The sequence below is a fragment of the Oncorhynchus nerka genome, linkage group LG27 (genome assembly GCF_034236695.1).
Source record: "Oncorhynchus nerka isolate Pitt River linkage group LG27, Oner_Uvic_2.0, whole genome shotgun sequence".
Taxonomy (NCBI): Eukaryota; Metazoa; Chordata; class Actinopteri; order Salmoniformes; family Salmonidae; genus Oncorhynchus; species Oncorhynchus nerka.
The window spans coordinates 58,290,263-58,311,826 of record NC_088422.1 but is presented as its reverse complement, the minus strand read 5'-3'; the positions used below and the strand labels follow the sequence as shown (position 1 = coordinate 58,311,826).

The window sequence follows — 21,564 nt, the reverse complement described above, 5'->3', positions numbered from 1 at the left end:
GCCCCGTGCCTCCCCATTCTCTACCTCCCTCCCTCCCTCCCTCCCTCCCTCCCTCCCTCCCTCCCTCCCCCACGCCCATTCATTTCACTTCCTCACTCCCCCCCCCATCACCCTGTATCTCTCTCCCATTTCTCCCTCACTCCCTCCCCTATTCTCACACCCAATCCCCAGGGTCCTGTTCAAACTGCCCTCCCCCTTTCCCACCTTACCCCCCCCTCCCGACTCCCTCACTCCTCCCTGTGTAGAGAGGGGCCAGAGGGGGTGTTTACAGAGGGACAGCCCAAAAAAAGTGGTTGTGTGTACAGTCAGCTCAGTCAGTACACACACACAGCCCAGGCCCAAACACATACTTTAGATGACAACACACACACACACACACACACAGGTTTGGGGTCAGGGTTAGTTTGGAGATTTAGTCTCGAGGCGGTAGCGGTGCAGAGTAGAGTTCTCATGATGGGGCACTTCTAAAAACACATCTGGTTTGTTTCTGCCCGTGGCTGACACACACTGTCGGGGTATACGACAGACTGAAACGTCCTCTCAAGGCTCTTTTTCTCATCCTTCACTTTATTCCCCATAAAACAAACTGTCCGCCTTTGAATGCATTAGCAGTGCGACGGATTAATGGGGTTTATAGTACGCGCGCCCGTCCAGGTACGCTTGTCTCTTGAGTGTGTGTAAGCCTCACCTGTCTCCTTCCCCCATGATATCATCTGTGGCCACTCACCCGTCGGGGATATATATTAGAGTGAGCTCATGTCTAGCGTGTAACCCCGTGTCCCATCCACTCACGCCGTCTCCAACAGCAGTCTACAGGGCGAGTCATCTGATCCTACAACAGTCTGAGTAACAGTAGCTCCCCCCTTAAACAGAGGAACTTCCTCGTTGTCCAGAGGTTATTGTCTATGTCTGAGCGTGTATGTGTGCGCGTGCATCATTTTTAGGATTTATGTTGTTGTACTTTTACCCCCCTTTTTCGCCCCAATTTCGTGATATCCAATTGGTAGTTACAGTCTTGTCCCATCGCTGCAACTCCCCTACGGACTCAGGAGAGGTGAAGCGCAAATGTATGTAAGAGTTGGAGCGAGCTGAGCCGGGTAACAATATGGGCAGAACAAAAAAAAACACACTTCTGTCACGCCTTGGTCTTAGTATTTTGTGTTTTCTTTAGTTATTTGGTCAGGCCAGGGTGTGACATGGGTTTATTGTGTTGTCGTATTGGGGTTTTAGTAGGCATTGGGATTGTGGCTGAGTAGGGGTGTCTAGCATAGGCTATGGCTGCCTGAGGCGGTTCTCAATCAGAGTCAGGTGATTCTCGTTGTCTCTGATTGGGAACCATATTTAGGTAGCCTGGGTTTCACTGTGTGTTTTGTTGGTGATTGTTCCTGTCTCAGTGTGTATGTATTTCACCAGATAGGCTGTATAGGTTTTCACGTTCCGTTTCTTGTTTTTGTATTGTTCGTGTTTTTTCTATATTAAAGATGTATCGAACTAACCACGCTGCATTTTGGTCCGACTCTCCTTCGACGGAAGAAAGCCGTTACAACTTCCCCAGAGACACATATATAATAAGAAAAACTCAACAAACAGAGAACAACTTAAACAGAAGGTTTTCTCGGGACGCTGTCAGACACTCCCGTGGGTCCAGCCCCAACGGCAGCATTTTCTCATTGGTCAGCGGTCCCGGTTGAAAAACAGCAGGGTTTATGACCCCTGGCCTGTGTGTGAAAAAAGAGGGCTATCTTAAGGGACACAGTGGAGAAACTAAGGCGGTAGCCCAGGAATGTGTTGATTTGGGTCAGTTCAGCGAGTCAGTTCTCTCACCTACTGTCCCTCTCTCCCCTGCTGTCTCTCTCTCTGTCTCTTTCTCTCTCTCACCTTCTGTCTACAGATTTTCATATCCTCATACTGTTCTTCTGCCATCCCGGGATTTACGGTATTACCGGCATAGCACACAAGGGGGCGCTAAAAAAGCAACCAAAAAAAGCCATTGGGCCTCTATTACCAAAATCCTACCAAAATTAGGCCAAGTAATAGCGACATCACACGTAAGATATTTAGTAGTGAATTGCGTACACGTGTAACCTCCATCACCTCGTGTGCGCTGCACGACAGAGCCGTCAGAACACTATGGACTCACCAGCTCCCGCTTTCTCTTGTTGTGCTAACGAGCAAAAATGAACATAAACTAATTGCAAAGGCAGGCAAATCCAGCTCATAGAGTTATACAAGCAGAGTTAGTAGCTACCAACTGGCATTTTCGGTGAGTGTGGACATTTACAAGCGAAAGTGAACGAGAGAAATTGTGTAAATAAACAAGGTTGTGGCGCATGCTTTTCTGGTAGCAAGAGCAGCATGTGTACAGAGAGCAGAGGAGAGAATGACGGAGGAGGAATACAACGCTAGCAGGAAGCGCACGGGAAAGAATGGCCGCTGTGCAGATAACTCGGATAGCAGAGCTCTTTGACTCCTGAAACGCGGCAGAAAGCCGCTATAAGATATTCAGTAGTGAATTGCGCACAAGTGTAACCTCCACCACCTCGTGTGCGCTGCACGACAGAGACTTGCCGTCAGAACGCTATGGACTCACCAGCGCCCGCTGTCTCTTGTTGTGCTCTTAACAACGGACGTGTGACTGGCTCAACTGTTCTGGGGGGAACTACGGCGAGCTTCATAATGCTAAACAATGTGACAGGTGAAAAGAAGAACGCAATCTGCTTTATCTCCTAGCGTATTACACAGGTTGATCTGCAGGTATTAACTTAAAAAGTAGGTAGAAATAGTCACATTTATTGAAAATAAATAACTTGACGGTATTGATCTCGTGGCTTTTTTTCAAATACCCCGGTATATGGTATATACCGCCCAAACATACATTGTCTTTCCATCTCTCTCGCCCCACTGTCTCCTTCCATCTCTCTCTCCCCTACTGTCTCTCTCCATCTCTCTCCCCTCTACTGTCTCCTTCCATCTCTCTCTCCCCTACTCTCTCCCCTCTCTCTAACCATCATTATCGCTCTCTCCCATCTCTCTCCCCTACTGTCTCTCTTCATCTCTTACCCCTCTACTGTCTCCTTCCATCTCTCTCCCATACTCTCTCCCATCTCTCTCTCCCCTACTATCTCTCTCTATCTCTCTCCCCTCTTGTCTCCTTCCATCTCTCTCTCCCCTACTCTCTCCCCTCTCTCTAACCATCATTATCGCTCTCTCCCATCTCTCTCCCCTACTGTCTCTCTTCATCTCTTACCCCTCTACTGTCTCCTTCCATCTCTCTCCCATACTCTCTCCCATCTCTCTCTCCCCTACTATCTCTCTCTATCTCTCTCCCCTCTTGTCTCCTTCCATCTCTCTCCCCTACTCTCTCCCATCTCTCTCCCCTCTACTGTCTCTCTCCATCTCTCTCCCCTCTACAGTCTCCTTCCATCTCTCTCTCCCCTGCTTTCTCCCGTCTCTCTCTCCCCTACTGTCTCTCTCCCCTCTACTGTCTCCTTCCATCTCTCTCTCTCCCCTACTCTCTCCCGTCACTCTCTCCCCTACTGTCTCCTTCCATCTCTCTCTCCCCTACTGTCTCTCTCCATCTCTCTCCCCTCTACTGTCTCCTTCCATCTCTCTCTCCCCTACTCTCTCCTTCCATCTCTCTCCCCTACTGTCTCTCTCCATCTCTCTCCCCTCTACTGTCTCCTTCCATCTCTCTCTCCCAGACTCTCTCCCCTCTCTCTAACCCCCATTATCACTCTCTCCCATCTCTCTCCCCTACTGTCTCTCTTCATCTCTTACCCCTCTACTGTCTCCTTCCATCTCTCTCCCATACTCTCTCCCATCTCTCTCTCCCCTACTATCTCTCTCTATCTCTCTCCCCTCTTGTCTCCTTCCATCTCTCTCCCCTACTCTCTCTTCATCTCTCTCCCCTCTACAGTCTCCTTCCATCTCTCTCTCCCCTGCTTTCTCCCGTCTCTCTCTCCCCTACTGTCACTCTCCCCTCTATTGTCTCCTTCCATCTCTCTCTCTCCCCTGCATTCTCCCGTCACTCTCTCCCCTACTGTCTCCTTCCATCTCTCTCTCCCCTACTGTCTCTTTCCACCTCTCTCTCCCCTCTACAGTCTCCTTCCATCTCTCTCTCCCCTGCTTTCTCCTGTCTCTCTCTCCCCTACTGTCTCTCTCCCTCTACTGTCTCCTTCCATCTCTCTCTCCCCTGCATTCTCCCGTCACTCTCTCCCCTACTGTCTCCTTCCATCTCTCTCTCCCCTACTGTCTCTTTCCATCTCTCTCTCCCCTACTGTCTCTTTCCACCTCTCTCTCCCTCTACAGTCTCCTTCCATCTCTCTCTCCCCTGCTTTCTCCTGTCTCTCTCTCCCCTACTGTCTCTCTCCCCTCTACTGTCTCCTTCCATCTCTCTCTCTCCCCTGCATTCTCCCGTCACTCTCTCCCCCACTGTCTCCTTCCATCTCTCTCTCCCCTACTGTCTCTCTCCATCTCTCTCCCCTCTACTGTCTCCTTCCATCTCTCTCTCCTCTACTGTCTCCTTCCATCTCTCTTTCCCCTACTCTCCTTCCATCTCTCTCCCCTACTGTCTCCTTCCATCTCTCTCTCCCCTACTGTCTCCTTCCATCTCTCTCTCCCCTACTGTCTCCTTCCATCTCTCTCTCCCCTCTACAGTCTCCTTCCATCTCTCTCTCCCCTGCTTTCTCCTGTCTCTCTCTCCCCTACTGTCTCTCTCCCCTCTACTGTCTCCTTCCATCTCTCTCTCTCCCCTGCATTCTCCCGTCACTCTCTCCCCTACTGTCTCCTTCCATCTCTCTCTCCCCTACTGTCTCTTTCCATCTCTCTCTCCCCTACTGTCTCTTTCCACCTCTCTCTCCCCTCTACAGTCTCCTTCCATCTCTCTCTCCCCTGCTTTCTCCTGTCTCTCTCTCCCCTACTGTCTCTCTCCCCTCTACTGTCTCCTTCCATCTCTCTCTCTCCCCTGCATTCTCCCGTCACTCTCTCCCCCACTGTCTCCTTCCATCTCTCTCTCCCCTACTGTCTCTCTCCATCTCTCTCCCCTCTACTGTCTCCTTCCATCTCTCTCTCCTCTACTGTCTCCTTCCATCTCTCTTTCCCCTACTCTCTCCTTCCATCTCTCTCCCCTACTGTCTCCTTCCATCTCTCTCTCCCCTACTGTCTCCTTCCATCTCTCTCTCCCCTACTGTCTCTTTCCATCTCTCTCTCCCCTACTGTCTCTTTCCACCTCTCTCTCCCCTCTACAGTCTCCTTCCATCTCTCTCTCCCCTGTCTCCTTCCATCTCTCTCCCCTACTGTCTCTTTCCATCTCTCTCCCTCTACTGTCTCCTTCCACCTCTCTCTCTCCCCTGCAGTCTCCCTTCCATCTCTCTCTCCCCCCTCCTGTCTCCTTCCCACTGTCTCTCTCTCCCCTACTGTCTCTTCCTCCATCTCTCCCCTGCATTCTCCCTCACTCCCCCACTGTCTCCTTCCATCTCTCTCTCCCCTACTGTCTCCTTCCATCTCTCTTTCCCCTACTCTCTCCTTCCATCTCTCTCTCCACTACTGTCTCCTTCCATCTCTCTCTCCCCTACTGTCTCTCTCCATCTCTCTCCCCTCTACTGTCTCCTTCCATCTCTCTCTCCCCTACTGTCTCCTTCCATCTCTCTCTCCCCTACTGTCTCCTTCCATCTCTCTCTCCCCTACTGTCTCTCTCCATCTCTCTCCCCTCTACTGTCTCCTTCCATCTCTCTCTCCCCTACTGTCTCCTTCCATCTCTCTTTCCCCTACTCTCTCCTTCCATCTCTCTCCCCTACTGTCTCCTTCCATCTCTCTCTCCCCTACTCTCTCCTTCCATCTCTCTCCCCTACTGTCTCCTTCCATCTCTCTCTCCCCTACTGTCTCCTTCCATCTCTCTCTCCCCTACTGTCTCCTTCCATCTCTCTCTCCTCTACTGTCTCTCTCCATCTCTCTCTCCCCTACTGTCTCTCTCCATCTATCTCCCCTACTGTCTCCTTCCATCTCTCTCTCCCCTACTGTCTCTTTCCATCTCTCTCCCCTACTGTCTCTTTCCATCTCTCTCTCCCTACTGTCTCTTTCCATCTCTCTCTCCCCTACTGTCTCTCCATTTCTCTCTCCTCTGTCTCCTACTCTCCTCCTGTTACTTAGCCTTTTCTAAACTTTCTAAGCGTATTTGCTGTGGGGACTTGTGGATGTCAGTGTCAGTGTCTCAGTCTCCTAGGACTCGCTCCCGTTTTTCATCATCACGATAATGCCCGGTACTTACAAAGGCAGTGTTTTTTTTCTCCCAGCAGATACTTTTATAAAGAGAATAGCCTGCCTGTACACCTAACCTAATCCTAAAGGCCAATGCTCAAAAGAATCCATTTAACTCCATCTCTACAAACTACCACACAGCTGTGAAGGCCTCTGCCTTACTAAGATTTCCCCGCTCAGAAATCAACACAAAAAAAATCAGCTGAATTGATTGAAGTCTAATCACGCACATCAATTGAACCCATAGCTTTCTGACGTTTCAGTGTTAGCGTGTCATGCTTGGAACGGCTACTCTTTACTATGCTCAACAGGGGGTAGGCCGCGGTTAGTGTCATCGTCCTTTCCGATTGGCTCTAAATGGCTGGGCGGTAGTTTAATCTGTAGGTTGCGCTGCCAGCAGGAGGCTGTGGGTTCGGGCCATGTTTGCTGGGCTGATCTCTAATTAGTAAGGGGCTGTCAGTTAGTCAGGGTGGATCTGTCTGGGAACTCCGGGATCACACACACTGACACATATTACATGGATGGGAACGTTGGGAACGTTGGATTTAGGGGAATATCTTAGTTGATAATAAGGAACAGTGTTTTGTATGTATGTGTGCGGTTGAGTCTGTCTGTGTGGCGATGATCATCCTATGAGCGGGACTGTGGCTTCGTACTGTTGTCGGGTCATTTGAAGGCGCCTTATTTTTGGTCCCGTAGGACTTGGGAATGCCTTATTTGGGAGAGTATGTCGCGGTGCTGTAATGTTACTGGTCTGGGCTTGGGGAAGATCCGATTACAAGCACCATGGGAGAACAGTCTCTTTCACGTTTCCCTCACTCAGTCCAGAGAGATGGGGGGGGGAGAAGAGATCAGGCGACAGGGGAGAGCGAAAAGAGGGAGAGGGAGGGATGATGAGTGCAGTCAAAGGCACCAAAAGGGCCCGAGTGAGCGAGGGATAAAGGCGTGGGAGTGGGAGGGAGGAGGTAGACACAAAGAGAGAGAGTGAGACCGGCAGAGGGAGAGGCAGAGTGAGAGAAGCAGAAAGAGCGAGAGGTTGTAAGCTCAGTGTGTAACTCAGCGGTATGGACTCATGACGCTCTCTGTCCAACTCGGCATTCTCCCCCACACTTCTGGTGCCCGCGGCATCCCGGGAACTCTGGCCAGGTAGAGAGACTGTGTGTGTGATGGCTCTTTTTCCTTTTGAAGTTGGGATATTCTATGTCTTCAGAGGGATTCTAGATTTGAAATATGGACAAGAGCCTGTGATTCTCAGTTGGTCTGTGATGCTTTACTCTCTGCCTGTCTGTCTGTCTGTCTGTCTGTCTGTGTGTGTGTGGGGGGGACTTTCCCCCATGAGCTGTGTGAACATGTTTAGACGCTGTGGTCAGTCTAAATCTCTCACCAGTTCGCTCTGTCTGTCTGCAGTCCTGTCGAGCGCAGACATACTGTGGGTTCAAGGCAACTTCAAAGCAGCCGAGCCTCAGAGCTTCTTAAGCTGCAGATTGCGGTGCTTTTTATAGACATCAGATCTGTATGATGAGAATGTGTTAATGTGAGATCCCCCAGTGTGTTGTAAAGGGGTGTGTGTGTGTGTGTGTGTGTGTGTGTGTGTGTTTTTGAAGTATGATTCATGACATCATCCTGTCTGCAGATGAGGATAGATGCTTCCTGGGCTTCTGCCAAAGTCAGCGTGGACACGCTGATGTATTTCTGTGTGTGTGTCTTTAGCGTCAGGGTTGTGTGTGTCTGTCGCATTAGAGGTGATGGATCTGTCCCTGGATGACTCTAATCCAAACACCAGAATATGTCTGTCGCATTAGAGGTGATGGATCTGTCCCTGGATGACTCTAATCCAAACACCAGGATACAATGGCGGCTGTGTGTTTTGTGTGTGTGGTCACCCGCGCGCTTGTGCGTGTGCTCAATAGTTGTCAAGCCTGCTTTTAACGCTTTGCCCTACCTGTGGTCCTTTCAAACTGATGTTTGCCCGGTCTCATCTCATCCTCCCTAGAGATCACTCTAGTCTTGCTGGTCTCACCCCCCCGTCCCGTCCCCGTCCTCTGCCCCCCCCAATTTGCGTGTGTTGTAGAACCTTCCTGTGTGTGTGTGTGTGTGTGTGTGTGCGTGTGTGTGTGTGTGTGTGACACTGAGATTCCCAGGCAGCTTGGGGCTTTATGCTGTTGCCTGACTGTGAGCCGTGTCAGAAATTCAGCCTGCCTCTTAACAGGGCTTTTCTCCCTGGTGCAGAGCGAGACGGCGCGTTTTCACCCATTCACCCAGGATTACGCCCGTGCATAAAATAGCCCTCCTATCTCTGTGGGTTCACCAGCCAGCTTGTACGGTCACATAGCCTTAGCTAGGCTATTAGGGTGTCTACGCTGTCATGGGGATTTGACAATCAGATCCAGAACGAGTGACGCATTGCTGTCTACTGTCTAGAGCAGCGCTTTCCAACCCTGTTCCCGGGAGAGATACCCTCCTGTAGGTTTTCGCTCCAACCCCAGTTGTGTTTAACCCGATTCGGGCTTATCAACCAGATAATTATTAGAATCAGGTGCGCTAGATTAGGGTTGGAGGGAAAACCCTACAGGACCGTAGCTCTCCAGGAAGAGGGTTGGAGAGCCCTGGTCTGGCGTATGTGTTGCTCCGTAGAGGTATGGTATTGCAATGTGTAATATTCACAATATTCAGCCGATTCCACGCCTTTAAACAAAATAAAGGCTCTAAAGTAGAGAATGCAACGCTGATTTAATGGAGAGTCCGCTTAGGTTGCGTCCATTCAGCCACACAGTGAACCCTTGTTCAACTCTGTTTACAGACGAGCTATCTGTTTAAAGGCACATTTTGTACGATTTTCTTATATTTTTTAAACCAATCCCTTCTGGGTATGTCCTTGCCTCTCTTCTCTTTGCTGTGGTTGGCATCGCACCTCTCCTCTCTTTATCCTGGTTGAAATGGTGTTGTTTAATTCAACCTTAAATCATTTTTTTTCTTCTTTCTCTCCAGTTGGGATGACAGCAGCTCAGTGAGCAGTGGCATCAGTGACACCATCGACACAGATGACATCAACACCAGCTCCTCCATCAGCTCCTACGCCAACACACCGGCCGCACAGCGCAAGGCCCTCAACGGACAGGTCAGTGTGGAGGCTAGACGCGCACACACACACACACACACACACACACACACACACACACACACACACACACACACACTCTCACACACACACATATAGCGCCAGGCTCTGAATGGACACACAAATAGACTCTCGGTGCAGTACAGTCTCACACTCCCGCCTCTCGCCCTCTTTCTCCTCTCCCCCTCCCTCTTCTCTCCCCCTTAGCTCGGAGTGTGTCAATGATGTATTCCCTTCACAGTCTGGAAGGGAATATGAGCCTGTGTTATTGCTCTGGGTGGCAGACCTGTGAACCGACTAGACTAATGTTCAAGTTCATGTCATTAAATGCCAATTTTAAGAAGCAACGGAGAAACTGTCTGAGAAGTGCCTCTACTCTCAGCTGGTTTTGGGTGGCTTTGGGAAGGGGCGGGATGTCACAACCGCCGTGCAATAACACTTGTTTATTTATAGTGGTTATTTTATGTAGGATAACAAGGGCTGTACAAAGACCACATTCTCCCAGTGGTAGTTGACCTTTGACCCAACCCTCGATGAATATAGTCTCTTTCCATAGAAACGGTCTCCACATTGGATCCCTAAAGTGCTGAGGTTATCGCATGCTGGGTAGGGCTTCACTTATGGTAGGCCCCAAAGAGCTTTCTGGTTTTTGTCCACAATCAGGATACTCTCGTGCCACGATCATCCCGGCCCTGTAGGCACTTACGGAAGTTACTAACTTCGACCCGATTTAGCCATCCATTTTATCCCCATATATTCCCCATGCCATCTCACCATAAAATAGATCGTGACTCTTCTCTCATCCTCTGTGTGTCCCCAGCCCGTGACGGACGCCGAGAAGCACTCGGCCTCTACCAACCCGAGCCCCGCCTGGTCAGGTGACGAGGTCAGGAGGTTAGACGGGTTGTCGGACAGCGGGGTCAGCAGGATGGACCAGGGCTCCAAGTGGACCCGCCGGAACCCCTCTGACTTGTCTGACGAGTCGGACAAGGTGGCCTCGCAAAGGAAGACTCCCTCTATGACACACACAGGGTCCTGGAGGAAGGGCATGAGTGCTCAGGTGGGGGTGACGAACCCCAGGACTAAAGCTACTGGAATGTCAGGGTCCACTGCGATAAAAACGCACAGCACAGGTACGGGTTTTTTCTCTCCTGGCAGTGTTTTGCTGTCTGGGTGTTTGTCTCATTTGCGATTGCATGTGTGTTTCTGTGTGGGCTCAGGTTTCTTCGTCTTTGGCAATGCAACTCCTTATGTCTGTCCGTCCGGGCTGTGTACATCTGTGTGTGTGTGTGTGTGTGTGTGTGTGTGTGTGTGTGTGTGTGTGTGTGTGTGTGTACAATTTGCACTGTACCTGTACGCCTCCCTCTCGTCTATGTGTGTTTCTCTCTCCCCTGTGTGTGTGTGTGTGTTTCTATGTGTCATTTTCTCTCGGGTGGTCTGAATCTTGAGTCCATTAACCCAGACACCACAACTATGACAAACTCTCCTCTGACTTTAACCCCTGCTGTATGTCCCATCCTGTGTAGGTAAAACAGACGACGTCAAGGTGTCCGAGAAGGGCCGCCTCTCCCCTCGCTCCGACGCCGGACGCAGCAGTGACGACGAGGCCAAGAAGCACGCCCCCTCCACCGCTGCCTCCGCCCGCACCTCACACCCGCACTCCCTGTCCGAACTCCACTCCCAGTCACACGCACTCACCTCCCGCACCCCCACCAGCACATTTGGCTTCAAGAAGCAGAGTTCCGGGATGGTTACTATGGTTACTGCCAGTGGCGCCACCATCACGAGCGGGTCAGCGACTCTTGGCAAGATGCCCAAGTCAGGGACGAGATCCCTAGCCGGTGGGGTAAAGGTCGGTGGTCAAGATGTGGGGTCCGGTCTAGGTCACCATGACGACGGGTACCTCTCGGTGAGCGCCCGCTCCACACTGCAGTACCGGAGCCTTCCAAGACCCAGCCGGTCCGGCGCCGCCGTGCGTAGCGGAAACCGGTCGTCGACCAGCAGCATCGAGGCGACCGTGCTTTCCGTTACCACTCACAGTAAAAGCAGAGACGTGGGAAACACTGGGAAAATGAATGGAAGTGGGACTGGGGTCTCGCTAGCCAATCAGACGGACCGAGAGAAGGGCGTGTCAGAGGGCGTGGACAACCTGAGGGGAGGGGCTTCCAACGTACCTCTCACAGGGAGGCAGCAGGTTGCCTCACCCACACTGCGCAGGTGAACAGGCTCACACACTCACACTCAGATGCAGAGATATTATGTCACTCACACTTAAGTGTGGTCATTAATGACACCCATTTACGGTACAGTGTCTGGAACCTGTTCCTAGTGCGACGCAACAAACACGCACACACACACACACACACACACACACGCACGCACCCACATTCACATCCATACACGAAGGCCATGTCTGTCCACTGTAGGAAAACTAACCCTTCAGCATTTCTGTTCAGCTGCCAGGTCTGAACCCACACTTTTCATAGTGCCAAGTCTTTATCTGTGCACAGTAACACAGGCAGTGTCTTACCTCAGCACTGCTGGGCTGGCTCATTCATCTCTATGGGTAATACGGCTTTGAAGATCCTGCTCTATATTACCACCCTGCCTACCGTCTTAACAGTCAACACACTCTGGGCTATGTCCCAAATGGGCCCCTATAACAAATGTAGTGCACTAAATAAGGATCAGGGTGCTGTTTGGGACGTAGTCCCTGCCTTTTGGCTTAACGTCATGGAGTATGCTAACGTGATTTTTCTAAAGTTACTTTGATATAATCCCCCAAGCATTTACTCAATAGTGTGCAATAGGGGTGCTTACTCGAAATGACTTTAAAACAGAAATGTGTCTACTATTCTCTACATGTTTTGTATCTCTCTCTCTCTCTCTCTCTCTCTCTCTCTCTCTCTCTCTCTCTCTCTCTCTCTCTGCGTCTGTCTACCTACATATTTGACATTTACATTTAGCAGACGTTCTTATCCAGAGCAACTTCTAGTTCATCTTAAAATAGCTAGGTGGGAGAAGCACATAAACTACATGACCATAAGTATGTGGACACCTGCTCATTTAACATCTCATTCCATAACCATGGGCATTATTAATATGGAGTTGGTCCCCACTTTGCTGCCATAACAGCCTCCGCTCTTCTGAGAAGGCTTTCCACCAGATGTTGGAACATTGCTGCGAGGACGCTTCCATTCAGCCACAGGAGCATTAGTGACGTCGGACACAGATGTTGGGCAATTAGGCCTTTTGCTCGCGGTCCAATTCATCCCAAAGGTGTTTGATGGGGTTGAGGTCAAGTTCTTCCACACTGATCTCAACAAACCATTTCTGAATGGACCTTGCGTTGTGCATGGGGGCAATGCATGGTGCCAACCGTAAAGTTTGGTGGAGGAGGAATAATGGTCTGGGGCTGTTTTTCATGGTTCGGGTTAGGCCCCTTAGTTCCAGTGAAGGGAAATCTTAACGCTACAGCACATTGACAGTCTAGACAGTTCTGTGATTCCAACTTTTTTGCAACAGTTTGGGGAAGGTCCTTTCCTGTTTCAGCAAGACAATGCCCACATTGGCTGCGAGCTTTACACCACTCCAGCTGACGCTCGGCATTGCACATGGTGATCTTAGGCTTGTGTGCTGCTGCTCGGGCCATGGAAACCCATTTCATGCAGCTCCCGACAAACGGTTATTGTGCTGAAGTTACTTCCAAAGGCAGTTTGGAGCTCGGCAGTGAGTGTTACTTGCTTCAGTACTCGGCGGTCCTGTTCTGTGAGCTTGTGTGGCCTACCACTTCGCGGCTGAGCCGATGTTGCTCTTAGATGTTTCCACTTCACAATAACAGAACTTACCATTGATCGGGGCAGCTCTAGCAGGGCAGAAATTTGACTAACTGACCTGTTGGAAAGGTGGCATCCGATGACGGTGCCACGTTGAAAGTCGCTGAGCTTTTCAGTAAGGCCATTTTACTGCCAATGTTTGTCTATGGAGATTGCATGGCGGTGTGCTCGATTTTATACAACTGTCAGCCACAGGTGTGGCTGAAATAGCCTAATCCACGTATTTTCCTTAATAAAGTAGCTATCAGCAAAGTCAGAGCTAGTAAAAGGGAAGAGTAAAGCACAAGTGTTAGTTCACAAAGGGCTTTTGGTGTGTGTGTGTGTGGGGGGGGTTGCTGTGGGATTATTTAAGATACTCTTTGAAGAGGTAGGGTAAATATATATATATATATATTTGAATCCTTTTCAACTTTCTCCTTCTCTTCTCCCTCTCCATCTCTCTTCAGGTTGTTTGGTGGTAAGCCCAGTAAGCAGGCTCCGGTCACCACAGCAGAGAACATGAAGAACTCAACGGTGATCTCCAACCCTCACGCTACCCACGCTGCCCTGGACTCCCCTGGAGGTGTTGGGGTGGAGAGCGAGGGCAGCAGCCCCCTGTACGGAGGACGAAACCTGAGCACGGGCCATAGCACGCTGGGTAGCGAACAGGTGAGATAGGGAGATGAGCCTAACCATATGACATGAGCTGGTAATATCTTTGCCGCCTCTTGATAAGCATCAGTGTCCAGAGTTTATACTTGCACAGACAAGAAAATAGCTAACTTTATCTACCAGCGCCGATCCCGATAGGTAGCCCTGTGGTAAGGTAGTTGGCTATGATAGCTAGCGACAGCAGATCGTAATATGAAGAACACGGCAAGAATGCAGCAGACATATGATTTGACCTTGGAGAGTAGAAGCATAACCACGAAGCATAACATGGATAATCACTTGATAAATCCACAATTCCTCCCGTGTCCCCCAGAGTGCGTCCAGCCCCGGCTCTGTCTACTCCTCCACGGGGCCCTCCAACAGCCTGACATGGGGCACCACCACGAGCACTGGCTCCTCTGCCCAGAGCAGGGAGGGGACCCTGGGCGGGCACGGTGGCGGGGCGGGAAGCCTGGGCTACCCCTCGGTCAGCAGCATGCACACCAGCAGCGAGTCCATCGACATGAGCGTGAGCAGCGCTGGGCACGGAGGAAGGGACAGCAGGGAGGACACCCTCTCGGCTCTGGGCAGGACCAGCAGCGTCAAGACGGGCATGTCTGAGAGGTGAGGACGGAAGGAAGGAAGGAAGGAAGGAAGGAAGGAAGGAAGGAAGGAAGGAAGGAAGGAAGGAAGGAAGGAGGGATGGGAGGGAGGGTTTGAGTGGTAAGAGTGGGATGTTGGGGGAAATCTTCTCTGATCTTGGTCGTTATATGTCTTTATATTGGACAGAAACACAAGTGACCTGTCTGATTTTGCCATTGCATGCACGGTCATATTGTGTTTGTTCAATGTGTCATTATGAAACGTTCCTGCATACATGAATGTGTATGTGACCAGAATGTGTCAGCCATATTATCACCAGAGATACAATCCAAGCATCTCCATGGGAAGCATTGTTTAAGGTATGCCTTAATGCTATGTCATTAATGCTATGTCATTACAGATCTATTCTGGTGTTACCTTCTCTGACACATCTCATTGTCTTTCCTTACTAGACTAGTAGATGAGATTCATTGGTGAGCTGCAGGTGGTGATTTTGCTTGTGGCAACGGTTGGACTCAAATGTGTCTCTCTCCTTCAGGGGATTCTTCTCCCTCTCTTTTCTTTCTAAAGTTCTTTCTCTCTTTGTCTGTTGTGCCCCCTCCCCTTTTCCCATCAGCCCCCTGTCCTCCCCCTCCGCTAGCCCTAAATTCAACCGAAATACCTTACCTCGGAAACAGGAAAGGTAAAAGTGCTTGTGTGTGGGGCTCCTGCTTAGTGGCTGTGTGTGTGTGTGTGTGTGTGTGTGTGCGTGAGCGTGCGTGCGTGCGTGCGTGTGTGTGCTGTGTTGTTGCAGGCTTTTGTTCCCCCTACAGCGCTCGCTCCCAGTTCCCCATCGCTGTTTATATGCTGCCATCTTGTGGCTTGATGTTTTAAAACACCTGTCACTGCTATGACATGATACTATACTAAGATGTGTTGCCACAAACGTATATTTTTTCTGAAATGCGATGGCATATACAGTACCAGTCAAAAGTTTGGACACGCCTACTCATTCCAGGTTTTTCTTTATTTAAAAAAAAAACAATTTTCTCCATTGTATAAAATTATTTCAAGTAACAAATAATTAAAGAGCAGCAGTGAAATAACAATAGCGAGGCTATATACAGGGAGTGCCGGTACAGAGTCAATGTGCGGAGGCACCAGTTGGTCGAGGTAATTGAGGTAATATGTACATGTAGGTAGAGTTATGACTGCATAGATAATAACAGAGAGTAGCAGCAGCATGGGGGGGGGGGGCAGCAGTGCAAATAGTCTGGGTAGCCATTTGATTAGATGCTGTCGTTATACAGAGACATCTCCCCGTCCCGCAGAGTGGGAGAGGTACAGAGGGATTGATGGGGGGGGGGGGGGGGTTATGCCCATCGTAAATTACAAGGCACAGCAGACCAACTCCTTTCTGGTCTCTAATGTGATGTGAGAGACTGAAATGTCGTTCTGTTACATTATGGAGAATCTACCTCAGAACTGTAACATGCAATAAATGGACTTAGGGACATTTATATTTCATCAGCCAAAATGGTGGTAACCATGATAGATGGAATATGAAAATGAATGTCGATTTTGCGATGTCATTCAAAGTTAAATGATGACTTTATAACGGAAACATTGTAACTTGAAGAGTTTTCATAATATGTACAGTTGAAATCGGAAGTTTACATCCACTTAGGTTGGTGTCATTAAAACTCATTTTCAACCACTCCACAAATTTCTTGTTTACAAACTATGGTGCTCTGGTACCGCTTTGCCGTGCGGTAGCAGAGAGAACAGTCTCTGATTTGGGAGACTGGAGTCTTTGACAATTTTTCAAAGGCCTTCCTCTGACACCGCCTAGTATACACAGTTGAAGTCGGAAGTTTACATCCACTTAGGTTGGAGTCATTAAAACTCGTTTTTCAACCACTCCACAAATGTCTTGTTTACAAACTATAGTTTTGGCAAGTCGGTTAGGATATCTACTTTGTGCATGACACAAGTAATCTTTCCAACAATTGTTTACAGACAGATTATTTCACTTATAATTCACTGAATCACAATTCCAGTGAATCAGAAGTTTTTATACACTAAGTTGACTGTGCCTTTAAACAGCTTGGAAAGGTCCAGAAAATATTATGGCTTTAGAAGCTTCTGATAGGCTAATTGACAACTTTTGAGTCAATTGGAGGTGTACCTGTGGATGTATTTCAAGGCCTACCTTCAAACTCAGTGCCTCTTTGCTTGACATCATGGAAATATCCAAATAAATCAGCCTAGACCTTGTAGTCCTCCACAAGTCTGGTTCATCTTGGGAGCAATTTCCAAATGCCTGAAGGTACCACGTTCATCTGTACAAAAAAATGTACGCAAGTATAAACACCATGGGATCACGCAGCCGTCATACCGCTCAGGAAGGAGACACGTTCTGCCTCCTAGAGATGAACGTACTTTGATGAGAAAAGTGCAAATCAATCCCAGAACAACAGCAAAGGACCTTGTGAAGATGCTGGAGGAAACGTATCTATATCCACAGTAAAACGAGTCCTATATCAACATAACCCGAAAGGCCGCTCAGCAAGGAAGAAGCCACTGCTCCAAAACCGCCATAAAAAAGCCAGACTACGGTTTGCAACTGCACAAGGGGACAAAGATCATACTTTTTGGAGAAATGTCCTCTGGTCTGATGAAACAAAAATCAAACTTTTGGCCATAATGACCATTATGTTTTGAGGAAAAGGGAGAGGCTTGCAAGCCGAAGAACACCATCCCAACTGTGAAGCATGGGGGTGGCTACATCATGTTGTGGGGGTGCTTTGCTGCAGGAGGGACTGGTGCACTTCACAAAATAGATGTCATCATGAAGAAGCTAAATTATGTGGATATATTGAAGCAACATCTCAAGACACATCAGTTAAAGCTCGGTCGCAAATGGGTCTTCCAAATGGACAATGACCCCAAGCATACTTCTAAAGTTGTGGCGAAATGGCTTAAGGACACCAAATTCATGGTATTGGAGTGGCCATCACAAAGCCCTGACCTCAATCCTATAGAAAACTTGTGGGCAGAACTGAAAAAGTGTGTGTGAGCAATGAGGCCTACAAACCTGACTCAGTTACACCAGCTCTGTCAGGAGGAATGGGCCAAAATTCACCCAACTTATTGTGGGAAGCGTGTGGAAGGCTACCTGAAACGTTTGACTCAAGTTAAACAATTTAAAGGCAATACTACCAAAAACGAATTGTGTATGTTAACTTCTGACCCACTGGGAATGTGATGAAAGAAATAAAAGCTGAAATAAATCCTTCTCTCTACCATTATTCTGACATTTCACATTCTTAAAATAAAGTGGTGATCCTAACTGACCTAAGGAAAAGCAGCCAACAAGTGCTCAGCATGTGTGGGAACTCCTTCAAGACTGTTGGAAAAGCATTCCAGGTGAAGCTGGATGAGAGAATGCCAAGAGTGTGCAAAGCTGTCATCAAGGCAAAGGGTGGCTACTTTGAAGAATCTAAAATCAAAAATATATTTGGATCATTTTAACACTTTTTTGTTGTTGTTACAACATGATTCCATGTGTGTTATTTTATAGTTTTGATGTCTTCACTATTATTCTGCAATGTAGAAAATAGTCAAAATAAAGAAAAACCCTTGAGTGAATAGGTGTGTCCAAACTTTTGACCGGTAACTGTATATCTTTTTTACAATTGCAATAGCTAGATTGCGCACTATCCAGATTCCTCCTTTCCTCTCCTCCTTTCTTCTCCTCTCCCTGAAGTGTGTTTCTCTGCCGATCCCACAGGGGTCCACACAGTGATAGAAACACTCTGCCCAAGAAGGGACTCAGGTACCTACTGTAAGATCACTCAGGCACTGTCTGCCAAGCTTAGCACCGTCCCTATCGCTTTCTCTCTCTCTCCTGTCCCTTTCTCACAGCTTCAACTCATGCAATGCTGGTGTTGTGTGGTTATTCTTTATTTTTGCACTTGGCACAATTTTGTGTTGCGCGTCAGCGCCACGGCACGTCACCTGTCACTACTGTGTGTGTGTGTGTGTGTAAAGTTGTCACGGTTCCACGTCACACGCACACACCGTTTTTGGATTTCTGTTGACTGTCTGCTTGATTTGTGTGTTGCTCTCGGGTTGAGGAAAAGTGCTTGTACGTTATGTGAAATTTACTCGGGACATATTCATCAGGTGCTCTTAGTAAAAATACAATCACCATATGACGATAAAGATTAAAACAGACGGTAGAAACCGCACCAGTTTTGCACCCTACTCACGTATCCTTTACCCGGCAACTTATGAACCTCTGTGTTTGGCACTGCAGGTATGCCCCATCACCCCAGCTGCGAGGTCATGAGGAGGCGGCGCGTGATTGGCTGCGCTTCCATTCGCAGGGCGGACTGCAGGACTCAACCAGTAACTCTCCCTTCTCACCTGGATCCAGCCTCACCTCACCCTCCGGGACACGCTTCAACTTTGGACAGCTCGGTATGACCTATAAACACTGTACAAGCCAGTGTGTGTGTGTGTGTGTGTGTAAACTAACCTGTATAGTGGTGTCCCTTGCAGCAGGTAGCCCCACCACAGCTGCTCAGATAAACCTGGCCAGCCTCCGGAACAACAGTCTGACCAATCAGGACACCACCTTTGACCCCTGTGGTGACACCCGCCTGAGGAACTCCTGCGTGTCATTGGACGAGAAGACTCGCACCATGAGCCGCTCTGGTTCCTTCAGAGAGGGCTTTGAGGAGGGTGAGTAAAGAGAGAAGAGGGAGGGAGGGAAGCGACAAGATAGAGAGATGATTGCTCATGATAAAATCTCAAATCCTTAGATGGACATGGCTCTCCTTTGTCCTTCCCAGGTGGTGGTGTCAACCACGGTGAGTGTGGACGGTAGCTACAGGGTTGGAGAGCCCTGGTCTAAAGGAATGATGTCAGATGAGGTTTTACGGTTCTCTCTCTCCCACCTGAAAGCATCTCATGTATCGTGGGTTCCCTGCATTCTTTCGGCAGTTCTGGTTGTGCCTCAGGAAGAACTTGAGGAAGAACCTGGAGGGAGAGGAGACAAGAAAACAGTCTAAGACTCATGCATCAGTGCTTTTGGCTCCTGACTGAATAGAGCTGCGTTGAATCAAGCAATGAGAGCAGCAACTCACCCACGTGTGTGTGTGTGTGTGTGTGTGTGTGTGTGTCTGTACAGGCGTGTGTGTGTGTGTATAGACACATACTTTGGTGCATGGGTCTCTATTGTGCACTTTTATAGTCTACAATCTCCACTATACTGGACAAGGGGGTAGAGAGGTAGAGAGAGAATAAGAAGCAGTGAACCTAGTGACACCAAAACCAGGTTTGTAAATGCCCTCTGGATAGAGTGTACGTGACCTCATTAAGAATCCAGTCGATCCTCACACGCTCCCACCAAATATTATTATACAGGCCCTCCAGTGCCACTGTTTTATCCTCTGTTGTGCCCTTTCTCTTGCTCTCTCTTTTCGCTCCTCTCTTCTCAATTCCCTTCTTCCCTCCGGGGTTTAAAAAAAAACGAAATAATTACAGGGTCTTTATAATCGAGAAACACGAGGACGTGCAGGAAACCATATGTTTGTTGTGTGTGTGTGTGTGTGTGTGTCTATGTGTTCATATTAGTTTATGTGTGTGTGTTCATATGTTTTCCTGGCATAGTTCCTTTAGTGTTATCAAATGTGGACTGGGACAAAAACAGTATACCTGCACACTTTGTTTAAGTTGCTCCATGTTGAGACGACCACACTTACACGCTGTTATTGTATAACCCCCCCACACACACACACACACACACACACACACACACACACACACACACAGGATAAGTCAGTGATTTCTAGGATCGCCAGATTCAAGTAGAACTCTTCTTTGAATGGAACTGTCAGGACAATTTGCCTACCATTACATAGGCGGGGCACCACCTTATTTCTTTAGGCCTTTTGCCCCCCACCCGGAAAATAATCTAGGGAAAACCCATCTCATGCGTAGACCTACTTCCTGGTCTCTTCTATGACATCATAGCCTAATCCTCCTCTATCTGATCATATCCTTCTAGCCTGTAGACAGGAAACCACCGAATTAAATAGAACCCTATTATATGCAGGAAACGCTCTTACGGCATTGTGTCTGGACTTTGATGTTAAGATCAGAGACTGAGTTGTTAACCAATAGGATAATACCACTCCCATCATAACCCTGTACTGTACTGTGTGAAGGCTAGACACGCTCACACACACACACACACACACACACACACACTAACACATCCACACACTAACACACACACACACTAACACACACACACACAGTATACCGCTGTGTGTGGTAGCGTTATCTTTATAGGGCTGTTATTAGGACTTTCACCACCATGGCGGCTGGTCGAGTCAGGACAAGTGAGAGGAGGTGGATAATGGTAGGGTGACTGGTGGATGGAGCGAGGTGGGTGGTGGAAGATGGGATTTGCATCTTAGGGAGATTGTCGGGGCTCAAACGTATTATGGTGTGCAGTAGTTTTTCTACATTGAGATATTTTTCGTAGTTTTCCTTCTTTTGGTCACACACATGCGGGTAAGTGTGAGTGAGTCTGTGTGTGTGTGTGTTATCACCTAATGTAGTGTGTGTTGTTATGCACTGTACAGTTCTGAGGCCTCATCCCTCTATGTCCTGTGGCTTTGTCTCTGCAGTTCACGGCTCCTCCCTGTCTCTGGTCTCCAGTACCTCCTCTATCTACTCTACGGTGGGTACAAATGGTTTATACGTTTTATTTGATTAAAGTTTTTCATCTATTTAACATAGCTCCTAATGCTCTAATGGTAGAGCCCCCACTGCTCCACCAGTTTACTGCTTTACTGTATATGTAGCTATATGTTTATTCATGTTTATTAGTATGTACTGTATAATGTTTATTCGTGAGTTGTAGTAGTCAATGTTCAATACCACAATAATACCACATATAAAGACCCCACTCCGAAATAACCAGGCCAGGTGGTCTGCTGCATTTATGTTGATGTTGGGAAAGCTCATCTTAAATCAGTTGTTGACGGTATAAAGTCACCAGAGTCCTTTATATGAGACAGGATAGAGTTTCTGCTTGACACTGATCTAATGTCAGTTAAGTGTTTC

The 21,564-nt window shown here is 48.6% G+C and overlaps 1 pseudogene; it reads left to right on the top strand.

The window, feature by feature from the left end:
- Nucleotides 1-21,564, top strand: part of LOC115112045 (neuron navigator 2-like) — a 134,859-nt pseudogene that overhangs the window by 88,934 nt on the left and 24,361 nt on the right.